The 21,201-nt window shown below is 35.6% G+C and overlaps 1 non-coding gene across 1 annotated transcript; it reads right to left on the bottom strand.

The window, feature by feature from the left end:
- Positions 1-1,728: 1,728 nt before the first annotated feature.
- Positions 1,729-1,800, bottom strand: TRNAI-GAU (transfer RNA isoleucine (anticodon GAU)). Its single transcript has one exon. It is a non-coding gene; the product is annotated as a tRNA-Ile (tRNA).
- Between the last annotated feature and the right edge of the window lie 19,401 nt (positions 1,801-21,201).

A 21,201-nucleotide genomic window follows, 5' to 3' on the forward strand; every position in this document is an offset into this window, starting at 1 on the left:
AAACAACATGTTATAGCAGTCCTATATACAAAATTTCAACGTTTTAAGGATAATCGTTTTTAAGTTATGCGACATAGATACGTGTGTACGTACGTACGTGCGTACAAATGTCACGAAACAGTCTCCTTTGAATTAATTTTAAATCCATTTTACAATCTGTTTTGGAAAAAAAGAGTCCTTTATTCTGTTCGTGCATACAGATGTCATGCAAAAACATCATTTCGATGGATACGAGAGCGGTCAAAATGGATATCTTCGTTGAAATGTGATACCCGAAATTTCTCATGATTTCAATACTTTCTTTACTTCGTACAAGGAAGTAAAAAATTGCTATTTTAATAAGTGTAACAGGCACTGCAAGTCAGGAGGATGTAATTCTTTATAGAGAAAAGCACCTACAAAACACCTGATGCTGGAAATGTTTTAAATGGTTAAAGCCTTTTTTTTAAACTGAAATAGAATTTTTTTTTTTTTTTTTTTTTTTTTTTTTATAATTTTGGTCAAATTGTGAAATTAATTTTTAACTTTTTTTTTTTTAAACCTTGCACGCGTGCGTATTTTTGATAATAAAAACAATGACTGAATTTTGAAAAATTCCTCCACAGGAGTGTTTTTATAAAATTCAATGCAGCTTTTTTTTTTACTATTATTTAATGATGAATTTTCTCCGTATATTTGTTCTTATCGATAAAACGGCCTAACAACAGCCGAGCGCTCAAGACCACTGAGCTTCAGTAGTTCGACAAAGATTTAATTCCAGACGAGCAGACTGGTTGCATTTACATTTTCGTGATTATTCTTCTTATAATGTGAATATTTCCCTTAAAGAGCCATTTATGATGTTAGCCTGTCATCTGACCCGCCCCTTTATATTTTCCTGTATTGGATTAACCTAACCTAATTTAACCGAAACTAGAATAAAAATATTTCCGAATAAAAAATTTTCAAAAGCCATAACCGATAGCATTTTTGGTTATTTTTCGAAAGTGCTTTCATATTTAGCTGTCGTTCAGCTGTTAATAATGAGCGACTTTTAAAGATATTAAAGATTTCGTGTATCACTATGAGCAGCTCTACTATTTTAAGTAATGATGAGTGATTAAATGATGAACTATGATGAAATTAAAGAGGCATTTTAGTGAATTCAGTCCAATCTTGCACTGTTGAATAGATCAGAAGGTCTTGAAAGAAAGTGATGGCTTGATTTTCCTTGATACGCTGATTAGAATAAATAATTTTTTTTCTCTATGTACAGGGAAAGTAATTTTCTTTTGTCATTACTTTTACTTTTCCATTGATTGAAAATTACAAATAAAATAAAAAAATGTTTTTATATAACACGTTTTTTTTTTTAGTTCACAGTGCACTAATAAGTGCAAACCTAATTTTTTTAACTAAAAATAAAGTCGTGGGACACCTTGTAGAGTCATTAGGTTAATGGGAAGCAGAAAAGATGAAAAATATGCAACCGCCTTCGCCGGCAATCGAACCACGAACCTGTGGAATACCGGCCCAGCGTGCTACCGTTACACCACGAAGGCCCGTTAGGGAAGTGGGAGAAATACCTTATATACTCCCCTTTTTAAAGGGCAACTAGGGTTTGACAGGACCTAGTCGCCAAATCCTGGGTACGGAGAATCATCATCCACAACGCTTTTAGTTCGGGCGCCACTTGTAGAGTCATTAGGGTTTTTTTGGAAGCCGGAGAGATGAAAAATTAACAACCGCCGCCTTCGCCGGGACTCGAACCACGGACCTCTGGAATATCGGCCCAGCGTGCTACCATTACACCACGAAGGCACGCTAGGGAAGTGGGAGAAATACCTTATAACCTATAAAAGAAATGTATTGGAATCAATTATATGCATTGGAACGAGATGCATGGTATAAGAAATGATAGTTAATGATGAAAATCAGTATGTTTATATTAAAGTGTACAGAAATATCCATTTAAATTTTAATTTCTATATAAACTAGAGATATTGAATACATTTCCAGATTTTGATTAGTTTATAAATGAAAATTTCAATATAAAAACAAGTATAATAAAATTTTTATTCTGACTGCACACAAACTCTTTATGTCAACATTTCGTTTCTGATATATGTCTTTCTCCAGAAATGTTAATGTAAAATCTTGATCACGAAATTGTTACTGTAAAATTTCAGGATGCGAAAGTTATGTTAATTCTCAACTACATGGATCGCGGTCATTCCGTTAGTTTTATCGCGATCATTTCGTGAATTTTATGTTTTAATTTCACTATAAAATTACTGTCATGTTTTCGAGGAAGGTTCAACTGCCGATGAATACTATATGTTCATCAACAATAAATAAATTATTTAATTAGAATGTATTTCTGAGGGGGAGGTGTAATTTCTGTCCTCGTATCATCCAAGTACGTTTCAAGTATGTTAAATATTACTGCGAGTAAACCTGCTATATTTAGTTCCATTGCTCAGCTTATGTGGAAGAAAAGTCTTTTGAAGTGAGACCGCCATATTCCAGTAATTGGATAATCATTCCATCTATGTCTGCTCATCCCTCGTGGCCAAATTACTCCCAACTCGCTTAGCTGTCTCGAAGCTAGCGAAGTTATGCAAACTTCGGCATTGCTTTGAGGCAGTAATCGTCTGCGGGCACATCAAAGGGAACGTCGCCTGGACGAATGCGGAGTTCGCTACTCATAACGTGGACATTTTCGAATTCCATTTCTATATTCGAAATCTTTTCGATTCTTACGCATTTGTTTGTAAAGTTTCTATTTTATCACTATTCAGTTTCTGAATTGTGTGAAAATTATTTGATTGCATTTGAGAGGACAAATGCTTTTTATTTATTTATTTTTTTATTTTATGCAATGAATTTTCTACTGGCGACCATTCTCCCTAACACGACCGCTGCTGATAGTTACGGGGCCTGACTGTCACCTCTCTGGTCTCACAGTACACAAAAATGATCCGGAATCGATATGGCCGTCTTAGAGAACTTAACTGTATAATCATATACATGTATATAGGCCAGTTTCTCTTATAGAGTCATCCATGAAGTTAGCTTGTCATTTGACCCGCCCCGTTGTATTCCCCTGTACTGAATTAATTTAACCTATAACTTAACCGAAACTAGAATGAAAATATTTCCAAACGAAGAGTTTTTATTGTACTGTATCTTAAAGTAATCCTCTGATGGCGGGTACCTTTTGAAAACAAGCTCTTCTGCAAATTAATAGTATTTCTTAAAGCTTTAGAACATGAACTAATATCATTATTGAACATCATCCCACTGGTGCTGTACTGGGTCACGAAGTATACTTTTGAAAGAAATTCAACCCAAATAAATAAAATGAAATTCTCAAAGCATTTATATTATTAAATATACTTGAAGCACACAGTTTGAATAAATTAACTGAAATATTTGAAATAATTATTTGAAGAAATATAATTCAACAGTGCAGCTCAAACAATTAAAATGAAATTCTAAAAAATATCTAAAAATAATATATCTAAAAATAATAAATCTAAAAATAAGTGTAATTAAAAAAAGAAATAATATAAAATAAAAAAAAATATTTCCAAGAAAGAATAAACGAGGCGTTTTTTCCGGACGTTCAGAATGAAATGCAAAGTGAAATAGGTTGTCATAAATTGAAAAGTGCTTTCTGTGAATTATTCTTGACAGAGAGTAAAAAGCGCCAAGCGAAATTCTCGAATTACTTCGTACATTTCTCACCAAAATTTACGAAGTTTGGTATTTAGGCATACTAGAGTCGTAGAATCGAAATATGGAAACAAATCGACGTGTTATTTAAAAAACAAAAAAAAGTCCTATTTTGTGTCAAAATAGGTATGTTAGAACAACACTCTAAATAAATCTAATATGCTTGAAATGTAAATTAATCTCATTGATAGGCCCAAGTAAACCAGAAAATATAGAACTGCACTTTTTTTTCCTGACTCGCTCTGCAGGTAAATATTTTTCATTCTAAACGGATCAATTTTAGTCTGTCACTTGCTCATATCATACTAGAAATTTACGAGTTTCTTATATTTTTTAAAATCTGTATATAGGCATTTGCTTTTAACAGCAACACAAGCCTTACACCTCGCGTATACGTATATTACTTTTAACTTCGAAACGAATTTTAGGTTAAAATTTTAGCTTAAAATGAAACGCTTGATACTTTTTGATGTTTCAGTATTTGCATGCTGCATGTGTCCATTATTGTTTCTTGTTAGCTACATATTTGTGGAGACATTAGGTATTTTTTTTAAAGCAGACAAGATGAAAAAAAAATAGCAAACGCTTTCGCCGGGAATCGAACCACGGACCTCTGGAATAGCGGTCCAGCGTGCAGAACCACTACACCACGAAGGACGCTAGGAAAGTGGGAGAAATACCTTATACATTTACCATTTTTTCTCTTAGGGTAAATTGTGAAAAGATACATATAATGTAAATTTTAAATAAATTTTTTTAATATATAAAAATGCTAAAGAAAACGCAAACTGAGTGAATTATTCAATGTCATTTAAACTAAAATAGAAAAGGGAGCTAATTATCTGGAACTGGGCTTTTCAAAAAGGCTAATTTGGGAATCTTGCTGAGTAACAACACAAAGGGGGCTAGTTGATGACAAGCGAAGAAATGAATCTTATTTCCGTAAAACTGTTATTGCTTTCATTTTTGATAATGGCAATGCGGTATTATTAATCACGTTTGTGATATTTACTATAGGCTGAATTTAGCATTAAAGTAATATAGTAAGTTTAAACAGTAGCAATCGCTGCTTGCTATTTTAAAGAACACAAATATTTAAATCAGTACAACACATCAGTCTAGCTTCAATTCAATTCTAGCAGTGAAAGTTCTAACTCTCTTCTAACATATGCAAAATTTTCTCACTACTCTTCCGTTCGGCAAGACAGACGGCGGCTGTTCTTTATAGATTAACAATTGTTGTAACAGTCATTCTTCTGTCTCTAAATTACAACTTCTCTCATTACTTAAATTCAGACTATGGCATTCTAGGGTGTAGAGTTTATATTTATTTTAAGATATCTTTTCTGTCAAGCCTTTACTTTTCCCTGGAATTGCCAATGCCAGAGTATATAAATTTTAGTAGAACGCGCAGTGTATTCAAATTTTTAGCAGAAGTATTTTGAGTTAAATAGAAGGGAAACGAGTTCGAAAGTGTGCTTTCTTGATTCACGAGCGTGAAGGTTGCTAGGTAGAAATTTAAGAACCGCGCGTTTCGGCCTGTGTGCCTACTTCGGCAGTTAGTTGAATCTTTCAACTTCTTATTCAGAAAGTTTGCTGAAATCTCAGCTGTATCTTAGAACGCGGTTAAGTTAGTCACGTTTATAGAGCCTCGTAGGTAGTGACTTGTTATTTATTCATCCTGTTATTCATTTTTAGTTGTACTTTCTTATTTTTATTTAACCGCCGGGTCGGCGTAGTTTGTGAGCGTCAAGTGAACGCATCTGTAATTTCTAAAGTGGAATAAAAAGGGAGTTAAACCCTTCTTAAGAGTTTGTGTAATTTCCAGTTCATAACAGTCACTACTATTGTTGGGGGCCACGCAACATCACAAGGGAATAAAAGGTATAACCAAGACTTAGTCCGAAAGTAACGTCTTAATTAAAATTCGTCTTATATAACAAGCCAATTCGAAAAAAAAAAAAAAAAAAATCTTTAACGATCTCTAAAGCTAATTGCTTTTAGGAAAGCTTTTCCTTAAATAAATTCAACATGGATATTCAAAGCTGAAATTGAAATTTTCTGTCACTGTAGAAAATTTTTAACGCTTGACAGAAGTCACATCAATTCCCAATCTTCCCGTTTTAGATTCCCTTGATAGAAAATGCCTTTAGTAGAATTTTACAACAGGTGCTTTTAACGGTTCTGTGGAAAACATCGTGGCAAAAATCTTGGGGATGAAAACATAGTGAACCAAAACAAAGCGAAGGAAAAATATCGACATAAAAAAGAAAACAAGGAGAAAACATCGGGAAAAAATGCAGTGGTATGCTGTTTCAGAGCATCACTTTACAGAAAACAATGGTAAAGAAAAAAAAGAAATACATGCGTTTTCAGATTTGAAATCTTAACTACATGTTCGTTGTTGGAAGTGCAAAATGATCTGTGAGAGTGAAAAGAAAATAATATTTGGAAATTTTTAAATTAAATAATAAATATGTAATTGAAAATCAGAAAAAGAAACTTAAGCATTCAGAATTGAGAAATGAGATGAAATTACAACTAGAATAGTCTATAAGGTATTTTTCCCGCCTTCTTAGCATGCCTTCGTAGTGTAGTAGTCTGCACGCTGGGCGCATATTCCAGAGGTCCGTAGTTCGATTCCCGGAGAGGGCATTGCTTATTTTTCATCTCTCCTGCTTTCAAAAAATACCTAATGTCTGTACAATGGCGCCCGAACTAAAAGGGTGGTGGATGATGATTCTCCACACCCAGGATTTGGCGATTGGGTCCCTAAAAACCAAATCATCCTTTTAATTTAAGTATATAAGATATTTCTCCCGTCTTCTTACCACGCCTTTGTAGTGTAGTGGTCTGCACGCTGGGCGCGTATTCCACAAGTCCATGTTTCCATTCCCGGCGAGGGCATTGCTCATTTTTCATCTCTCCTGCTTCAAAAAAAGTATCTAATGTCTCTATAAGTTTTTCATGGAATTTTAAACTTAAGTAAATAGCTATTAAAAGCAATTATTCAATTATCATAAAAACGTATAAAATATCATAAAAATAACGCGTTATTTAAAATTAACTTTTTAAAACATAAATTAAAACGTAAAAGTAGCAAAAGCATATAAATAATTAGTCTTTTAAAAAAATGTTGTGCTTTTGTCTTCTTTCTTTAAAAATTCTCCCGTTGCCATTCAGAGAGACAAAAATGGCACCTAAAAGAAAAATGAGTGCGAGTCGTACCTTTCCAAATAACTAATTCTTTGTGGGAGGGCTGCTAGGAAATAGGTCATCCTGCACAGTAAAACAGCAAATGAAGAATTCTTAGTCATCGCTTTGTATTACGGTAACCAAAAAAACAAATTAATAAAAGTCATACTATTGTATTTTTCCTGCTCTTTCTCTTTTGTAACTGTGTTTGAAACAAATAAAAAGGGAAAGGAAGTTAACGTCATGTGTTCCAACACCTACGAAACATCCGGAGCACTGTATGTAATGCGTCGACGCCCTCTATTAAGTCCGCGCGCCCTCTTTTTAAACGTTGCTTGTAGGTTCTGTAGGGCGCGACTGATGGAGAGACTTCCTGTGCCTGTCCACCCCCACTCTGAATGTCACCTGATTCCCTGGGACATATGACTGTGATTCGGAGCTATTTGTTAACCGCATCTTTAAGCTGCTTTGTGCATGAACCGCAGGGCATGATCCCAATTGTTGTTAACTCTAATCTTCTGTTGAACTTATCCGGATGTTTTATGTTATTTATTATGGAACGTGTAATCCATGCCTTCCACTATCTAGTTATTAGCGTGAATATTGGATCTGGATCTTGCATTTTTTGAAGGTATTTGGAAATATGGAAGAAAGAGAGGTAAAAAAAAAAAAAAAGAATTAAGATAGCAGTATGAGGTTGAAAAGGGGTAATTTATGATTATTATCTGTTCTGGTTGATCACAAAAAACTTTCAGCTCAGAAAACCACTAAGTAACTGGAATTGAGCATAAAAATAACATAATTCAGAAGTGCCGATATGACAAAAACCGGAAGAATCTTTTTAAGAAATCAGTAGAGTTTTCTCGGCCGAGAAAAAAAATTATGAAATGCACTAAATGAAAAAAAAAATATATGTATATATCTGTAGAATGGCATCGTCCATTATAATTGGATGACGCGACAAGCTGTGAAAATAAATCTTTTACTTTTCCAATGATAGAATTCAGACGATTCCGCCATTAAGACGATGACGCGATTAAAAGATGTTTGCATGTAAAAGACGATTCCTTCTCTTCATCTGTAAATGATCTCATCTATTTCCTTCTGCGTATGTAATTACTTTGTAGGTTGTAGCAGTTATTCATGTTTCCATTTAATATTCGAGTTATTCACAAGTCTGATTAATTAAACCGATTCTACATACAGTGTCTCACAAAAGTGATGGGACACTTGTGCTTTACAAAAGAAAACTGTAATAAAATTAATTAAAAAAACATGTAAAAATTTTTGTGGGTGTGTTTCATACTTAAATTTAGTAACAATTATTACATAACATACATTTTCTCAAAATATTAAAATATTAATTTAATAAAAATACAATTGTTTAGAACGGAGCAAAAAAATGGCTCACATAAGTGATGGGACACTACGTACTATGCAACAAAAATCGTCTGAAGTAAGCAATAAAAATATCTTTTGGGGTATTTATTTTTACTCAAAAGCAATGGGCAATAATTTATAAAATCGTCTGCAGTCTTTCTCTCCAGTTTGTTTTGGAATTTTTGTGTTTTTTACGTCTGTGCAGCCATGAATGCTAAACGAAAAGAAACTTTGCCTGAAATTCGAAAATTAGTTATTAATTTGCATATTGAGCGTGAAAAATTTATTAGAGAAACTGCTGAAACAGTTAACTTCAGTCATTCAACAGTTTTCGATATCATTAAACGATATAAAAAGAATCCTATGATTCAGGATAAAAAAGACCTGGCCGACCATCAAAAGCTATCCAATGGAATAAAACGAATTATCGTTCGAAATATTAAAAAAAATCCAAAAATGAGTGCTCTAAAGTTGCTGTTGATTTACAAGCATTATATGGAGTAATTGTTAATTCTGAGACTTAGAAGAGTAATTCGATGTACTGGATATTACGGTAGAGCAGCCAGGAAAAAATTCTTCGTAAGTGAAAAGAATAGAAAACTCAGACTGGCTTTCGCAAAATCCAAAATAAAAATAAGAATTCTGATTACTGGAATGAAGTTATATTTGCTGATGAGAGTAAATTTAATATATTTGGTTCTGACGGTAGAATCTTGGTGTGGAGAAAACCCAGGGAAAAATTTCGCAAACAGAACTTGGTGCCAACAGTAAAACATGGTGGAGGAGGAATTATGGTATGGGGGTGTATGTCGTCCGCTGGAGTTGGTAATCTTGTTTTTATTGACAGTATAATGGATCAGTACAAGTATATTGACATTTTAAATCAAAATTTGAAATCTTCAGCACGAAAATTGAACCTTCATAACAATTTTAAATTCTACCAGGACAATGACCCCAAGCATACTGCTTTGAACGTTAGAGTCTGGCTGCTGTATAACTGTCCTGAAATAATAAAAACACCACCACAATCTCCAGACTTAAATCCCATAGAGAATATTTGGCAAGAATTCGAATCAAAAATTCGCAAACACACCATTTTTTCAAAACAGCAATTAAAACGGTGCTTCAAGAAGAATGGGGTAAAATCACTCCAGAAATCACAAAAAATTAGTCGAATCCATCCCAAGAAGATTAAATCACGTTTTAAAAGTAAAAGGAAATCCAACAAAATATTAAAACCTTTTAAAAAGTAAAATTTTTGGATAAATATTTGATGGAAAAGTAAGTGTCCCATCACTTATGTGAGCCATTTTTTGCTCCGTTTTAAACAATTGCATTTTTATTAAATTAATATTTTAATATTTTGAGAAAATGTATGTTATGTAATAATTGTTACTAAATTTAAGTATGAAACACACCCACAAAAAATTTTACATGTTCTTTTAATTTATTTTATTGCAGTTTCCTTTTGTAAAGCGCAAGTGTCCCATCACTTTTGTGAGACACTGTATCTATTTATTTTAAATGAGCATAGTAAAGTTTCATTTAGTTTCATTAACAAGTTATTTTATGTTAACTTGCTTTTCTGTTCTTCTCATTTCCCATTTTCCTGCTAGAATTTCTAGCCAAATTTCTAGCTCGCGTGTATTCAAATGCTGTAAAAAGGAGATAATTAAATTTAACTAGTATTTAAAGGAAGGTTTTAGAGGGTAGAATTAGAGCGTATTCCGCCTGTTGAAAGCCACGTTAGTAATTTGATTCTCTTGACAGCTATATTCTGCCGCGTTGCGTTATTCTCGTCATTAGGCTTATCATGCCGAACCAACTTGCGCCATTCTTTATCTATGTGAGCAGCTGGGCTAACTTATATAACTTACATTAAGTCAGTTTCATTACCTTTGATTTAAGTACTTAAGATAATTTTCGACTAAGATAAATTTTGTCTATTTTGTAAGCAACAGCGGTGCCTCCTGTTAACTTTTATTTGAGCTAAATAAAAGGGACTTTTACATCCTTTCTCAGTCTCTGTGGTATTTTTTACAAGACATAATGATAATTCATGTAAGGTCTTAGAGAAGTCTCATACATTTAAAGTTACCAAAGAAGACGAGACATGTTTAAGAAAATCGGCCATTCCACCGAGAAAAATTGAAAAATCTCCTTGACAAAAGATACACATAACTTCCTCGACTAAATAGAACAAGAGAAATAATCCGTGTATAGTAAGTTTCCAAAAATATACCCGCTACAAGCTAGCCCAATAATTTACCGGCGAGTCAGATAATGTTACTGGCGGCAATAGCGCGCAAAACTAAGATAATTAAATTTAACTAGGATTGGCGGAATCTAACCACGTAGCGCGCAATGGCAGAAACACCCTATCGAGATTGAGAATCCTCACCTTAAATACAGACAGCTAACTAATATTCATTATGATAAAGAATAGGGAAGAAAGAAATTAAAATACAGATCCAAAGCATAATAAGTGTTTAGTTTAAAATAAGACACAAAGTATTAGGCAAAAAATAAATTATTAATCATTTCCTTAAAAAAAGTAGTTTATATATGAGAATTATTTGCCAGACGTATAGGAGGGCCCACCAGCGGCCGTCGCTGAACACTGGTAGTTCGGTCCGAGATTCGAATCCCGCGAACGGACTGGCTGCATGGGTGTGTTCGTGGTTTTCTCCATGTGTAACGTCTATACGAGCCAGTTTCCATTAGAAAGTCCTCCATGAAGGTATCCCTCCCCTTTCGACAGATAGCCCTCGAGGCTTTGCCGTAATTAAATAACCTAACCTAATCTAACTTAACCAAACGTATAGGTTTATTTATGAGTCTGTTGAAATCGTGACCAAAACCATTGATTCAGGAAGCTTTGTAAAGACATTAGGTTAATTCGAAGCCGGAGAGATGAAAAATTAGCAACGCCTTTGCCAGGAATCGAACCACGGATTTCTGGAATACGCGCCCAGCGTGCAGACCACCGCACCACGAAGGCTTGCCAAGAAGGCGGGAGAAATACTTTATAGCTTTAACGGCTGATTGAAATGTGAAATAGGCTTTTCAAGTACGAGCAACATGAATTTACAAGCGTTGTTAGTCCATCCACTCCCCTTGTACACAATAAAATGTACACATAATCTGTCCTAGTGTCTATATATATAATATGTCCTAGTGCCTAAATAAAATCAAAGAACTGTCAGTCCATTTAACATAACATACATTTCATCATAGACTTCATGATATCCCGCCATTCATTCGTGAAGATTCTGTATTATGTTTATAGTCTCAGCTAAATGTCTAAGATTTCGGGCTGTTGTTATTCCTAATTGCATTCTTCTCATTAACTGGTAACTAGACGTATTTTTTCCTGTGGTCTGATGTCAGTATTGTCCGAACCGTAGAGATATGTTGGAAACATTAACGCAGAAAAAAATGCCCTCCATTAATGCGAGATCAACGCGCTGACACAGCAAGCATGTGAGTGCATCGCTACGGGGAGTTGCAGAAGATTTGCTACCAATGGGAGCAGGATAGATATAAGGAAACTCCTGCAGAGAACGGACATGACAAGAAAAGAAACAGAAATAAAAGTTCTAGAACAGAAACTAACCACAGATGTCTTATTCCTGTCATGGGGTTTCTCATTTTTATTGGCATGTTTCAGAAATGAAAATAATCGATATCTGCATAGCTGCTAGCATAATTTCTTTTTTTATTATTTTGTTAATTGTGTATCATATAAGTTTCGCAGTTCTTTGCTTTTTTTATATTGCTTATTTTGATGTTAATTTTGTAGTTCAGAAATTCAAATTAGAAAGCGAAAGCTTATTAAGAAAGATATCGATTAATTGGATTACATTAAATTAATTATGGCAAAGCTTACGAGACCTGGGGACAGATATTTTGGGAAAAATGTGATGCTTTCTTTTTATTATGTCTCCGTTATTTAAATGGGACCTGACGCGTTTTCATCCATGGTAGCCAAAGCGACAACCCTATTCAGAGTGCCTCGTAAACTGCGTTTTAAACGATCAGCAGTCCTAAAAGTGATCGTTTATAATCCACCCGTCACGAGTTCTGAGAAGATTTACTTCTTTGGGGCAGTCCAGTAGCGAAAGGGCTCTTGATACATTTTGAAAACAGAGGCGTAATAATAAGAAGCACCGAATTGTCTGTGGAAAATTGGCTCGTATACATCCTACACATTGGCCCAACAACGGTCAAGCGGTAACATCGTTGAACACCGGTAACTCAATCCGGGCATCGAAAGCCAGTTCCCTTAGAAATCCCTCCACGAAGGCATCTCTACCGTTAAGCAGTAGCCCTCGAGTGCTCGAACTATCGGTGTTCAGCAACGATATCTCTTTGGTCACTGTACGAGGTTATTTTCTCTGTTCCCCTCGTATGCTTCCCTTGACTGATTAACTAGTCATAAACATATTGTGAGGCATTGTGAGGCGCTGCAATGTTACTTTGCTGTGGCAACATTTGCCAAGGCTCGCAAATGATAAATTCTGACTTTCATAACGTAACGCAACACAACGTTTGAATCTTTTGGAAAGATCTCTCTAAGAATGTGTCTAGCTTTTAATAACACGTGGATATGGGTGATTATAGTTACCACAAAAGTTTGATAATTTACTGTTATTCTGTATTTGATAATTTACTGTTATTCTGTATTTGATAATTTACTGTTATTCTGTATTTGATAATTTACTGTTATTCTGTATTTGATAATTTACTGTTATTCTGTATTTGATAATTTACTGTTATTCTGTTATCTGTAAAATGTTTCACTCATAAATATACGTGTAACATAATATCTTTCTTTTTCTTTTAGGTAAGTAAAGAAATGAGGCTTTTATCTATCTGCTAGTATATTTTGTACCGTTCTCTGCAATGAATGAACGCGTAGATTTTTATTTTCACAAAACCGAAGCGGTTATTCTGCGCAAGTTGCTGGATTCATTCAAGATATTACAGGTAGGTAAATTTTTAAAATTTTGATTGTTTATATTAACCAACATATCTATTGTTAGCAAAGCTGCCAATGACATTCTGAAATTTTATTGCCATATCGGTGTGTTCGGTAACGTTTCCTTTGATAAAGTTTAACTTTAAAAAAAAAACTGAAAATTTGAAATAGTTGCGAAAATTATTCTGTGTAATATTTATAAATTATAATTAAAAATAAAATTACTATTTCAAAGGATTAGCAGATTTTTCTTGAATGGACTTTCGAATATGAATGGAATATAAATGATGTTTTTCAACAGTTTAAATTGTGCAACTGTGTTTAACTTTTGAAATGAAAGTAAACTATTTGTCATTCAGACTTTCTTAAATGCATTTAAAAGTTTCCGTATTTGAGTAACTTACTTAGATGATTTCTTTTAGACGACTTGGGTGTTTTGAATAATGTAGACTTAGTCGGAGGGGGAAAAATGGCGTTTATTTTTAAAACTGTATCATAAAATAAATGAAATCAAAAAATAAAAAAGAGATTTAATAGAGTAACACAAGTTTAACTTTTATTTGGTTTTAGAGAGGCAAGCTATACGGATAATTGGCGTTCAGAATATCCTGAGCCCCAATAACTGCAGCTTCGGATATTTAGAGACTACATAGTATCTGGAGCTCGGGAAATCTAGAGTTCGATAATTAACCCTTTGACTGCGAATTAAAAAGCAATTACCCCGTTTTCTATCCACGTGATCAAAATATGTCATAAATAAGGTAAATTTAGTATTTGGAATTTTTTTGACAAACGGTTTTCATGCCAAAGGATGGGACAGATATGTCCCAACCGTATTTAATGGTGGAACACATATGTCCCACACGTAGCAATCGAATTACTGTAAGCATACCTATTTATTATGGAAAACTTTAACTATATGAAATAGATTTTACATCATATTGTTACGAAACGTCAAGGCGCGGTGAGATGGCTTTCCCGCAAAGTAGTTTTAGGGTTGCCATAAAATGGTAAGGGAATGTATGGTTGCCACATTTGGCGAGAAATCGCCCATTTGGCGACAAAATTGAAGCTATACCATGGACTGATGGAGAACCTTCTGGAACGAATTCTTACCGGTTTAGCCCAGAATGTTCTCGAACACAAGCCCGAAAGCTATATAAACCCTGCTGGTCCGCAGTCAGTTAGTGTCTCAGAGTATGCCTCGTCGAGAGGGCGAGTGAGAGTGCCTCGTCTAGAGTGCGAGATAGTCAGTATCGGTGTCTCGTCTAGCGAGTCCATCCCTGCGGAGTCGATGAGTTGACAGCCTTGGAGCGAGTGCCGAGTGGGTCTTCGAGTTCACCGAAGGAGTCTGTTAGTGTATCGCGGTTAGTGCATCGTCGAGAGAGCGTGTTGAGCTCCGGGAACGACTGAACCGAAGAGTCGGGAGCCGTGCTCTGAGTGTCGTCGAGTGCATCGCGAGTTGTAGCGGGGAGAGTCTCGAGAGTACGTGGTGTCGGGAGCTGTAATCCAGTGCTTTGCCGTGAAGCTGTCTCCACCGTGAAAGCCTGATAACCTGGAGGCTGTGTCGCTGATCGTGTCAGCGTGTTTATAGTAAATCTTCGACGACTGTAGAACGTGTTTTGGAGCTGTCCTGACAATACTGGCAAATAAAGTGTGTTTCGATACTTCATCAAGTGTCATCGTTTTTCACTCCAAATCCACACGGAGCCCGTACGAACGTGAAGGAAGCAAATAACGCAACAACTGGTGTCAGAAAAGAAAAAAACGTAACACTATGATACAGGGTAAAGAATTCTTTTCATAACCCAACATTACACATCTGGCAATTCATATTTGTTCATACTCTGTGTTTATTTGAGGTACAACGAGCACAGCGGCATCTTGATTTTTCAACTATTGGCAGATGATTCCCAACATTCAGGAGATTCTAAGTACGTTTTAACCCAGCAGTAATATTTAAACTTTTAATGGGACATATAATGTCCCGTTAGTAGTCAAAGATCAGTAGCAGCTGGAATTCGGATCATTGGAATTTGGAATACCTAGAATGCGGACAGTTGGACTTCCAAGATATCTAAAGCCAGTGATTAAGTGGAGTAGATGTAGAATCCGCGGCTTAAGTGTAATTCCGGATATCTAGAGTGCGTAGATAAGTAGAGTTGAGGGATGTTCAGAAACCGGATAACTTTAGTTCGAAGCACCTAGAGTTGGAATATCTTAGATTTCAATGAGTCTTTAGCCCAATAATATAACTTCACAATATAAACGATAATTTAATTTTAGAATATCTAGAGCACGCATAACTGGAGTCACATCTCTAGATCGGATATCCCAAACCCAGGGAAGTTCATTACACTAGATTTCGAATAATTGGAGTTCAAGATGTCCTAGTCTAGATAGATAATTAGAATAGATTTATAGTCTAGATAACAATATTATACGTCACAATATGATTTTGAGAATTACGTAACAATATGATTTTACATCATATTGTTACGAAACGTCAAGGCGAGGTGAGATGCCTTCCCCGCAAAGCAGTTTTAGGGTTGCCATAAAATGGTAACGGAAGGTATGATTGCCACATTTGGCGAGAAATCGCCCATTTGGCGACAAAATTGAAGATACACCACGGACTGATGGAGAACCTTCTGGAACGTGTGTGTGTGTGTATTTAATTATGGCAAAGCACACGAGGGCTATCTGCCTAAGGGAAGGGATTGCTTCGTGGAGGACTTTCTAAGGGCAACTGGCTCGTATACACGTTACACATGGGGAAAACCACGAAAATGCCCATGCAGCCAGCCCGTTCGCGGGATTCAAACCTCGGAACGAACTACCAGTGTTCAGCGACTCTACCGCTTGGCCGCTGGTGGGCCCCCTTCTGGAACGAATTCTTACCGGTTTAGCCCAGAATGTCCTCGAACACAAGCCGAAAGCTATATAAACCCTGCTGGTTCGCAGTCAGTTAGTGTCTCAGAGTGTGCCTCGTCGAGAGGGCGAGTGAGAGCGCCTCGTCTAGAGTGCGAGATAGTCAGCATCGGTGTAGTCAGTAGATAGATAATTATAATAGATAGATAATTATAATATATTTCAATAGATAATTATGAAATATGTCTGCTGTAATTGAAAGAGTTTCGCCCACAAGGAAAAGTTCTTTCCACCCTCTCTTCCCTACCCCTCTTTTTTCCCAGTATTTTGTGCATTTAATATAGAACTAGTAGTTTACCTTTAACTGTCATATAGCATATAGCATTTTGAAAAAAGAATTTTCGAATTTGCTACATCATTTTCTTTCTCCTTATTTTTTATTACTCTCAAATCAGTTGACTACCACTCAAATCATTTATCTTGTTCGTAACGCTAAAAAAATAAATAAATAAACTACAAAATTTCGTTCATCAGTATTCGTCCCACGATCTGCGGAAGAAGAACTTACGCTGATGAAAAGGATTTAAAAAAAAAAAAAAGACAACAGCGTGTTTTGTGGGTTAGAGAGGCATCAAGATCATCAATGAAAGGTCTTGATTAAGGTTGAGAAGTCACTAGGTTGTATGACTGGGAGCGAGGGGGAAAGGTTAATGCTGATTTTTCTCTAAGAGAACTCCGCTTTCGCCTGCTAAAAAAAAACCTGCCAGATTAGATTCTTTCTTATTGCTATCTCCCTCCCTCTGGAACGTGTGAGGAATAATGCCAAAAGGTATCTTTTTTTTTTTTTTTTTTTTATGCGTCATCTTGTAACTCAAGTTGTCACTGTCGTAATTATCTTACATGCGTCTCGCAAATGATTTTTTTCTTTCCTTACCTCCCTGAAGCATTTTGAGAGTTATTTGTATGCTCAAGACACGAATGAAGTGTGGTACACACGTTCTTTGCGCTGGTAATTAAAACTAATTCTATCGTTAAGTTTTAGTCATTTCCTTCTTTAAATTTCTCTTTTTATATCAGGTTTTTCCTTAGGATGAACTTCTTCAAGTTTTGGCATTATGTTATGAAAGAGTTTCTCTCAAAAATGGATTCACTTTACGGTGAATTTTATGTTATTCATCGTGTTCCTCTTTCGGAAAAACTTAACCTTTTACATTTTGAAATTTTTGATAGATAAATACAAGCAAGAGTTCTAAATTATAGATATAGACTTTGACTGGAAAGAGCCGCTTATTTTAATGTTAATCATTTCTTAGGAGTATTTTCACCAAGGAAGTCTCTTGGATGATTTTTTAAACTAATAATTGCATTCCGAAATTCTGTTAGATAATTTTAAATAAATTTAATCGTGTACTGGTGCATAATTTTTAAATGAGAGTTTTGATTACAGGAGACTTTTTAAAATTTTAGGTGAGTGTTTTCAATCAAAAATTCTGTTCGCTAATTTCTTAAATCAGCATTTTTATTTGGAAAATTTATTAGGTCACTTTAAACAGGTGTTTTCAGTCGGGAACATTAATATTCATGTTTTTAAATAAGCATTTTTGTTTCTGGTGTTCTTTCCATATTTTTAACTGAGCATCTTCATTTGGAAAATCATGTTGGATAATTTTTAGATAACCATTTCTGTCAGGACAATCTGGTATATATAGCTTCGAGAATATTCTCGAGAAAACCGCTAAGAATGCGTTCTAGAATATTCTTGCTCCGTCTATGGCATATCACCAGTTTTATCGCCAAATGGGTGATTTCGCGCCAGACCTGGCAACCCCACCTTTCCCCGTCACATTCTGGCAACTCTAATCCTTCTTTGCGGAGAAGCTATCTCATCACAGCTGGGCATTTCGCAACTATGTATTATCGTTGCGTTCAACGGTTTTGAGGATTTGGAGTAATTGATAATAAACCTTGATGAAAATCAGAACACAGTTTATGTGCCAGTATTACACAGGACAGTTCCAAAGACATGTTTATAGTGGTCGAAAAGCTAAAATAAACACGCTGAAACAATCAGCAATGCAGCTTTCAATTATTGAAGTAGCTATAAGAATTGAATATTATATATTGAAGTAGCTATAATGGTGAAGACAGCTTTACGGCAAAGCACTAAAGTACAGCTCCCGGCTCGGTCGATCGCTTTCAAAATACTACTACTACTACTACTACTCTGCGTACAGGCAGAGTATATATAGCTTTAAACCTACCTTCGAGAATATTCCCAAGGTTAGGGGTCCCAATTGCCAAATCCTGGTGATGAAGAATCATCATCCACCACCTTTATCTTTTAGTTCGGCGCCACAGTAGAATCATTAGAATTTTTGAAGCAGGAGAGATGAAAAATTAGCAATGCGGTCACTGGGACTCGAACCTGGACTCTAGAATACGCGCGGAGTGTGCTACCGTTACACCCCGAAGGCATGCAGAAAGGAGGGAGAAAACACCTTATAGTTGTATTTTAATAAAAAAATACTAAAATTGCTCATGTCTATAGCTATGTCTAAACGCATCTACGCTACGTCACTCACCACGTTCGTAATTATTTCACATAATTTATATTCATAATTAACATCCATTATATATACATACATACATATATTACGAAAACGCTTAAGCATTACACACTTGAAACTACATTATGCTACATTCTTGAAAAACTACTAAATCGCCCAAGCATTATACACTTAAAATTACATTTTATTAGACATTTGAAAAACTACGAAAATGCCCAAGCTGCTGGTCTGTTCAACCAAATTTGAACCTGGTCGGACTGCCGGTGTTAATCGATCTTACCCATTTGGTCCTTTGCGGATGTTGAAATGTAAGAAAGAGATGAAAGATGTTTTGCCTTGATAACTAGTAACTACTTTTTATACTATCCAGATAACGTTTTATTCTTTTAAACAAAAGACTAATATAAACATTGTCCTCTTTTGCTCTTTCAGCTTAAGAACTGGACGAATGCATTAGCCCCATGGCTGACCTCACCATCGTTGTCCTTTCCTAGAAAGATAGCTACTAGCAGCCATGTTTCCTGGACATATAAATAAATTTAGAAGTCGCCCAGTCGATATGGTGGTCAGGGAAGGTAAACCGCTGAGTTGGCTTCCGATCCAGGTATAGATATATCCATGCAGAATTGGTTACCAACTCAGCGGGAGTCAACCACTAGCTACCAGGCCGCAGCCCCGGCTGAGTAGACGACATTTATAAAATGTAAAAAAGAGATATACATATGCATACAAGACACCTGAATAAGAGTACAACAATGTACAAAGAAATATATACATGTGCATACAAGGCACTTGAAGAAGAGTACAACAATGTATGTATACATGTGCATACAAGGCACTTGAAGAAGAGTACAATCAAAATATATGTATATACATATAAATACAGGTATATAGTACTATCTTCCAGCGTCAGAAGAGTAATTGCTAGTACAGTAGTCAGTTATTGTTTTCAGTTTCCGCTGGGCAACTCTGTTACTTTGTAGATTCTGGAACCAATTTGGTCAGAATCTGGCTCCTGGTTGCTTGAGAATGTTAAGTTCTGTGAATGGGCAGGAGAACACAAAATTATCTGGATGACCCTTCTCCCCACATTCACAGTTACCATTCTCTCTCAAGCCAAAGCGGCAGAGGTATGAAGGAAAGGGCAAGCTGAATGCGATGCCGAAGGGCCTGGGTTCGAATCCCGGAGAATGCATGGTTGTAACTGTCCGTCCCTTCATAGGAAAGGCGATGGTGGCCCACCTATTAGATGCCTCCATAATAAAGAGACCACCACATCTGGCCTTGTATAGATTAATGGACTAGGTTACATTTGTAATTGTTCACAATCTGCCATTGGAAAAAAAATAATAAATTTGAAATCACTGGCTGAACTTAAACAAGCTGATAAGCAGAATGGGCCAGCAGCTTAATCGGCGAAATAGCTAAAGTGTATTATTCGCAAACTGACCATAAATATCCCTATTCTCATGTGTAGAAAATAATCAAGAACAACTCAAACGAGAGAAACTAAAATTCATATAATAGTAATAATGATAAAGCTGTGTTTGCACTAATGTGAAAATTGAAGAAATATCAGTTACTTCAGGTATAAAAACAAATCGAACTTTCGGAAGTTTATTTCTGTTGCTTCTTGAGAACGTTTCACACTTCACTATGCGTTTACTACCATCACTCGTCTTTTGATTTGGTTCTCCGAATGCAGGAGGTTTCTTTACCGATAGCTATGATTTTAACGAGGAAAAAACCACAGTCAAGTTCGACTATGTTACCCATTCGTTCTGCAGTCGTTTTAACGGTTTTCTTAAGGGGATGTAAACATTTCCGAATTACCCAGCTGTTGAATAGAATTTTCCCAATTTTCGTCTTGGAATGTATCGAGTTCAATGTGTTCTCCCTTACATACCCCTTGGGATAGTCATGAGATGAGATGAGAAAGAGAGAGTTGCTGCTGTTGGTTGTGGAAGAGGCCAATTGCATTTTCCGATCACGTAATTCTTGGCGCCTTTTATTTCTACTCTTCTTTCCTACCCCCCTCCTCTGTTCCATGCAACTATTGCTTTCTTCGTGATCTCCTTGCCCTTTGTGCGTCTCGATTTCTTGATCTTGACGTCCTGGACAATTCCAGGATATCGGTTGGGTGGAATGACATTGGTGGAGGGGATTTGGTGGAATATGGAGAGACGGCCTGTCCCAGTTTTAACAATGATTCTTTCTTGTCTTACCTCTGACAGGTACTCTGAGATGCCTTCAGGTGTTGAGTCATCTTGAAACTGACTTGCTAAGTTCATGATTTCTTTTTTATACAGTTGCGCAACACTATAGAGTTATTTCTGAAAATTTTGTTGAAGGAATTTTTAACATCTTTTTTCAAAAGAAAGCTCTAACCTTCTCCCTCGAAAAAATTATCTTATCATATAAAAGAATCTTTCTGTTTTTTTTTTTTTTTTTTTTTTTTTATTATTTGTTTACTTTTTTACATTTTCAAAA

The sequence above is a fragment of the Stegodyphus dumicola genome, chromosome 5, assembly GCF_044657685.1.
Source record: "Stegodyphus dumicola isolate Sdum_Otavi_A_Nest chromosome 5, ASM4465768v1".
Classification (NCBI taxonomy): Eukaryota; Metazoa; Arthropoda; class Arachnida; order Araneae; family Eresidae; genus Stegodyphus; species Stegodyphus dumicola.